Source organism: Juglans microcarpa x Juglans regia, chromosome 3D (genome assembly GCF_004785595.1).
Source record: "Juglans microcarpa x Juglans regia isolate MS1-56 chromosome 3D, Jm3101_v1.0, whole genome shotgun sequence".
In the NCBI taxonomy this organism is placed as follows: domain Eukaryota; kingdom Viridiplantae; phylum Streptophyta; class Magnoliopsida; order Fagales; family Juglandaceae; genus Juglans; species Juglans microcarpa x Juglans regia.
The window spans coordinates 14,523,897-14,530,161 of NC_054598.1; positions in this window are offsets into that span (position 1 = coordinate 14,523,897).

The following is a 6,265-nucleotide window of genomic DNA, read 5'->3' on the forward strand; positions in this document are numbered from 1 at the left end:
AAAACAGAAAAAGCAATGCTCCACCCGGCTGCGGTGGCGCGTGCTTTACACGTGGCTACGGAGGCTCATGCAGTACACGCTCCACCCTGGGAGAAACCGACGACCAATCTTGGAAGATCGGGACTCACAGACCCTAGTGGCGCCGCGCGTGACGACGACAGAGGGCCTCTTGGCATCGCGAGAGAGCCACTAGCCGAACGTCTCCAAGATCTTTTGGCCGCTCGTGCGAGCTACTCGCCGCTCCAATTGGCGTCGCCTTCTGAAGACTTGAAGATCGGAGACTGGGCAACGCCATGGAGAGGCGCGTGCTGATCTATAGTGGCCGGACATTCAAGATCAACGACTCTCCCTTATTTAGCCTGTAAAACACAACAAACACAACAAAACACAAAAAAGCGAAGCACTACACAGAGGGGACGGTGGGAGAGGGAGGGAGGGGGAAGGAGCCGAGGCTCCCACCCCTCGAGACAGGTCTGTAATGAAGGTTTAGAGGGAGACGGGTTCGAGAGAGAGAGATGGGTTCCGAGAGATCTCTAAAACTGCATCACGAAGTCCAAGCATTCAAACCGCAGAGGTATATACTATATATATAGCAATTATTTTTGGTTCATTGATTGATTTTTGGAAATCTATACACCTCTTCAAGTTGGTTATTATGTTCCTATATATGGGTCAACATGATGTAGATCTAAATATTTCAATTCTTACTTGTTCAAGTTTTTTCATGTCTTCAAATGGTGTGTATCACATATATTTCAAGTTTCCGAATTGATCTTTTCCTCAGTTATTCCCCTTTATATATTAATATATTCTAGTGAAGTGCCAATGGAATTTAGCATATCACTATAGTATTTGACTTAAAAAAAAATGGTATTTGACTTGGATAAATATATCATTTCCACCCAAGAGAATGTGAAGAGTGTTTCTTTTATTTGTCTAGAACTTCATGCACCTACTTAGCAAATAACTTCCTGCATATTGATCATGTTATATTCCTATCACCAGAGCAGAGCTCACTACCCTTATCTCAGCTTTGAAGGTTTTTAGTGTTTTGTTTGTGTGTGTGTGTTTTCATTTTATTTTTAAAATTTTATTCTTTTTTTTTTCGGCGGGGGGAGGGGGAGGGGGGGGGGTTATCGTCCTACATGCTGATATATTTAGATTTTGTGTGTGTTGTGAGGAAGCATATGGTATGTCTGCTTGCCTTTGATGTGAAAAAACAAAAAAAGAAAAGAAAAGAAAAACCTCTAAAATTAATGGATCTCATGAATATATTGGGGGACATGATCAGATGATCCTAATACATTCTGGGTCAGGTTAAATGCCAAGTTTTGACCCAAACATTTCTTAAACTGTACTAGTAAGGATGCACAATAGTATTTAAAGATAGACTCGCTTCTGTGAGCCCTTTAATAAAGGGCAGCTTAAAATAGTTTCCTTGTTTTACTTTGTTTAGTGCTTGCTAACAATTTACATTTACATTTCATTACCTGCTACACATCCAAAAAACTGTCAAAGATGAATTGGTCGACTTTATTTTTTGCCATTTGGAATTTCTATTTGTCTGTACCAAGGATTATCTGCAAATTTACTCTTCATTTTCTCTTTACTTATCTGCAACTCGTCTATGAAACATAAAGATCACTCAACTTCCTCTAATAACAAATAAAATTTCAACTTTACACTTCATCAGAGCATGTGTATTTAGGCCCCCACTACCACATTCAAGTATGTAAGCCAAAAAAAAGCAGCAACATCAAACCATAAACATCACAGCATATAGACAATTTCATTATACAACATCAAAGCCTAGACATCCAACATATTTGTGCATTGCATAAATAGAAGCAAAAAAATTATTGAAGTTAAATTCACATACTCGGAAGGACCGTGTCCTTGGAGCCATGGTGGTGATATAAATACCCTGTGGGAGTTTATGGTAGGATCAATTTATTGAGGTGCAGTTTGCAACGAGCTGGAATGGTGGGTTTCATTTGTGTCAGCATGTGTGAATTTGTAATGTGAGGAGCACGAATAAACCAATTTCTACACTGTTTTGAGATTTCAAAAACCTCAAAACTCTAATGGGTATTGAGCAGACTTTGGGTCAGGGGGCAGGGGAATCTCTGTAAAAAAAAGCTGAGGTTCATGTACGGTTACCGGGGCAGTCTTGGAAAAGCTGGGTTGAAAGGACTTACATCTCACGTGTTGAAGGGACTTGGGTTGCAGAGGCGTGGGTGTCAATTTGATTGCAGGAGCCACTACCTTCCAACCCCAAAATCGAATGGTCTAAAATTGATTGCAGCGGTGCCCCCTCGACCATGCCATAAAGTGAGATGAAATGGTGATGTCTGGCGTCGATCACGGCACAGGGTGGGTCTGCCCAAAGTGACGAGCCCTGCATCGAGATGAGGGGTGGGTGAGGGGCAGAGATGTTAACTTCATTACACTCCCGTGAAAAAAAAAACATTCTCCTTCTGAAAAACAAAAAGTAATGGTCTGAACTTGTTTTTGTCGTATATGAAACTAGTCAAATGCACTTTAAACATTTTCATCTTAGCCATTTGGATTAGAGATGAGATGACTGTGACACCCCAACCTCCGTTTGGGATGAAATGGAAACTTTGAGCGTCAGAACATGCAACACAAGATTACATACTCTCGTATATGACAGTTAATATGCAATGCAATCCTAGCATGCAAGTAGCAGTATGCAATAATCGCAACAGAAATAAAAGGTGTAAGTATAAAATATGCCAGAATAACTAAAAACATCCCAACTTCATTGGAAATTATTAAGTTCAAAATACCAATGAAGCATAGACTTAGTGCAACTAAGAGTTAAAGTCAAATCATTCTCTTCATACGATTTAAAGCATGAAAGACTTGGACTATAAACATCAAGATTAAATCTAGTCTCCTTTCAATGTCTGGCTCTTCCTCAATTAGTTGGATCCAGTGCTCCATCTAGCTCAATCTTTTCTCTTCAAGACTTGGTACAACTTCTATCATTCCAAGTGGAATGACAGTGGTCCCACAAGGGGTGAGATTTACTCAAAATCTCAGTAAGTTAAACAATCAACTTGCACAAATATAAAATTAAACATGAAGCACGATAAGTATGTAATGTATGAGATGTAAAGAAATCAATATGCATGTCTCCCATCCAGATTTCTCAACATTTCAGAAAAATGGAGACACGGGTTTTCCTTCAATAAACATTTTTTTGCCATCCTTTTTTAAAACATAACTTCATTATAAACTTTTATTATAAACTTTCATCATTATTAGCAATTCATAATTAACTTCATAATGTGTAGTAACGTCACAGTTTCCCATATGCATTGTGAGTACCTGCCGGTGACCATAGTGCAATTCACGTTGAAACTACGTTGTATATAGACTCATTCTCAATGCATTGGTAATATAACATAACATCATAAAAATCATAACGTGTATATCCACTAGCATTAGATGTCATAACATGTTGATTTCGTTCTGGCTTTCTTTAAAAAGAACATATTCGAAGCCTATTGATTGTTCTTCGTCAACCCGGGGGTTACCACTTCATTATTAAACACTCCAGATTGGACAGAGGTGTTCCACTAAGATAATTCCTCATCCTAGCCTTTGGAGTTGTGACAAAAATTATTTTTATGCTATGTTTGAAAAATATATTTCATGATATGTGTATATATAGCAAGTTTTCATGTAAAAATGACATTTATATGCAATATGCTAAAAATGGTGAAAATCTCACATGTCATGTAAGTATGCACTCAATATATCATAAAACATGATATTTCATGCTCAAAATGATAATTAAAATATGAATGAAACATTTATCAATGATTCATAAATAATCTATCAAGGTGTAAGTTAGAGGCCAACTTATAAACTTCCTGAGTAATTTGAAAATAATGTCGTAACTGCTTAAATCAAGTGCATACTAAGTTATGATTAATACTTCTATGGATAAGGTTCACAAACGAAGGCTTCAAAAATTGGGTCTTTACAAAAATATCACTAGACTTTCAAAAATTGTCATTTAGGTTGGAAATTTTCACTAATTGCAAACGAACTCCAAATTTAACCAAATTTCATAAACCTCATATTTTTGGCATTCTAAAACCATCTATGCCATTGGATTTTCAAAAATCAAAGTGAAACTTTCCCAAACAGTCCCAACCCGTGGCATGCACTCTAGTTGATGCCTAAGTGTGTTTTCAACTATTGATCCCTATGAATGCATGCATATGAGATTTTCTTTAATCACAAATGATCAATAACATCTTTAATGACATCATGAAGGATAATTCTTAGATAATCAAGTTCATCCCAACACTTAATCTTGGCTAAGAAATCTTTAATCACTAATATGTTCAAAATCGATACATACTTGATGATCAAAACAAGATAGATTCAAAACCTACCATGACATACTTCTAACCACAATTTAAACTTTCTATAATTATGTTAAGACAATGATAAATCATATCAAATCATGCTTAAGACATGCCATACCTAAATTCTCACTTAAAATCATTTAATCATTCAAACCATATCTTAATTGATCCGGTTTTGAACTAAGCATGATAACCTTTCCAGAACTCAATCAAATTTTGTACCAACAGTTGGAAATAAAACTTGACATGCTAACTAAGATCAAAAGCAAGAAAACTTACAAGTTTCATGACCTTTTGCAAGCATCAAGACAACCTTACATAAGAACACTTAAGAACTCACCAAGAATTCACTCGGTTTCATTCTTTTGATCTCTAAGAGGGAGAAGTGCTCTCAAGGCTTAAGAGAAATCTTGGAGCTGAGGTGTAGAGGATATGAGGAGGTGAGGGAGGTATTTATAGGTGGCCAAGGGGGTAGGAGGCGTTGGCCTTGGTGGAAGGTGATTGGGTGAAGTGGGAGGTGCACAAGTCTGGAAATTTTCCATATTGTTTCTATGGGCTTATGTCACCTTGTGCAAGGGGAATAGTGGCCTAAAACCACCATGATTCTCTTTCCACAGTAGCTGCAAGGGTCTGTAGAGATGTCTAGGTCGTGGGCATCATTTGGGTGGTAAAAAATCCCTCAAACCATCTTTGGAAACCGACGGATGGAGGTGGTTTTGAGGTGGCAGAAATTCAGTTCGGTTTTGGATGATTTTGTGCAGCAAAATTGAGTCAAAATCCTTCATGATAGTCATGGGACCTCTTGGGGATTGGGTGGTGAAAGAGGTGGCGTAGGTTGGTGGTGCAAACCATGGTAGATGACTGGTTCAAAATTAACCCAATCTGTTCCTACACAAACTAGACCAAGGTGCACCTGGTTTGGTTCATTGAGTTGGTTGATGCAACCAATTTCGTCCAAGGCTCAAATTGGGTTTGGAAGGGTCTCATGAGGTGTTTAAGGACCATATTACCTTTGAGGACAAACTACAAAAATGTTGCACCCAAGGGCTAAACAGTCCAAGCATTACAAAGGGTAATGCACAAAACTGATTGATGCAAAGCTTGGGCCTGATATGTCATTTTTCTTATTGACATGTGTGGAGGTTTATCTAGGGTATTAATGAGGTCTAATTATGAAGTAATGAAGTATTAATTCAAGAAAATTTGAATTAAAAAGTTTAAGAAAAAATTAAACACAATTAAGTTTCAAAGTATGGTTTAAAGTTCACTAACCTCAAGAATAATGGTTAATAATCTTAGTCAATTTTCAAAACTTAATTTGGGTACTTAGAGTATGATTTGGGTTTAAGGAAACCAATGGTATGGGCCTTGTGGGCTTTAAAGAGGGCCAAATGTGTTGGTTCATGGCTTATGGGCTCTTGGACTTGAATGAGAGGGACCTTATTTTCAGATTTTTTGGGTTGAAAAAAAACCTCAAGATCCACTAAGATGGGCTTGAAAAGGTTTGACTTGGCTTAATTGGGCCATGGGTCCATTCTACACCAAGTTTGGCCCAAAGGCATGCCTACCTTATACTTGGACCAAAACTAGTCTTGATTTTCTAAGGATTTGGTTCAAGTCTTCTTGGGCTAGGTCCGTGAATGCTTTAAGATTCTAAAAGTCTCACCAAAATTACTGACGGACTTGCTTATCTATTCTTTAGCTTAATGGTACTTAGTGCCAAGATTAACCTCACTATCAACCTTAATGTAAGTAATAATCCAAAAATTCAAAACCTAATCGAAAGTGCTTAAGGGTTTAATCTAATGGTTAATTAAGCGGAAGGTTACAATGACCGTACAAGATGAGTTGGGAATCTC